Below are 1,506 nucleotides of genomic sequence, written 5' to 3'. Positions count from 1 at the left end.
AGATCGAAAGATTGGAAGGGAAGGCTTGCTTAATTACAATAGGGTATTGCAGTGAGGGCGAAAGTTAAGCTGTTTACGCTCTAGGGCGGTTTAAGGACCGAAAGGTGACGACCATAGCTCTTCTTATCAATAGTCTAATCGCCTTAGTATTCCCGATAGTATAAGATCTGATAGCTGCCACGGTGGACCGACTCCTAGCATACTCCCTTCTCTCTTACTGTTAATTTCTCTTATTTATTTCCCTCGCTTTAGTCTTTAGTTTAGAATATCAATTCAAAACCCCACACCGTGACACCCGACAGCATCGAATTAAACAGATAGATAGCAACTTAGCCTCCCTGTGGAGATCGACCCTACTTACCGCTGACTTCTGTTAGTAGTAATCTAGGTATTTTATTTTTGGTGTAGAAACGACCGCATCAATTTCCTCAAATTACTTATGTTACTTCATCTTAAGTTATTCCTTGAAACAAGGTGCTCCACTATAAGTGTGGTCTCAACTCCCCAAATCCTCAAACATTCACAGACAACTTCTATAAGATCAAATTCAAAGTTTCCACCAAAGCTATACTCATATCCAACTGGCGTCATCCATACTATTATCTCTTCTAGTTACTAAAACAAGCGCTAATATTTCCTAACACGTAGCTTAGTCTCAGTCTCATACTAAACCTCAAGTAGTAATCAAGATCACACACTTAGACTAACTTACAATCCCACCATTAGCATTTATCACATGGTGACATATACATTAAATCCTCATAGCCAAAGTAACTACAAAAGCCAATCACAAACTCGAGTTACTTAGTCAATCCTACATCGTTAAATCCACCATTCAATTTCATCCACCTTAGGTCAAGTACAAAGCACTAGTATCCCAAACATAAACAACAAAGCCAGGTTCTATAACCTTAGTAACCAATGCAACTCACAATCGACACATAAAATCCACCAATCAAATATACTCACTTTATCAAGGATCTAGGTATATGAACCATCAAGTATGTCTCATCACACTACCTAAGTCTTTCCAACATCAAATCCTCTCAAAACTAGGGTTATGAGTCAACCACAAAGAAACTCCTCAAAAGTCAAATTTTCCAACCAAGGTCAACATTCCTCAACAAAAAGAGTATCATCAAAAGGCGTTAAGGAAGGATTAGCAAGGAACAAAGAACAAGTTAGGGAATACAAGAGTGACTTACAAGGAAAAAGAAAAGAGGATTTAGAAGAAGGAATAAGCATTAAGAAGTAAAGAACAGGGCAAGGTATACAAAGAATGAGAAACATCGTCGAGGAAGTGGAAGCATTCTTCAAAGGTTGAAAAATCTTCAATCCTCAGCAATAGGCACCAAATCTTGATCTTCATGTAGGTAAGCTCACGGTCATTGATCCAAGGACACAACAATTGTTAAATGACAATCAACAAACATGTTAGAACCTAACAAAGAGCAAACACACTACAGACTACCACCTTAGGTCCTTAAGTCTACCCATCTCTCATTC

Source organism: Silene latifolia, chromosome Y, assembly GCF_048544455.1.
Source record: "Silene latifolia isolate original U9 population chromosome Y, ASM4854445v1, whole genome shotgun sequence".
In the NCBI taxonomy this organism is placed as follows: Eukaryota; Viridiplantae; Streptophyta; class Magnoliopsida; order Caryophyllales; family Caryophyllaceae; genus Silene; species Silene latifolia.
The sequence above is the reverse complement of the archived record's forward strand: the minus strand, read 5'-3'. Positions refer to the sequence as shown.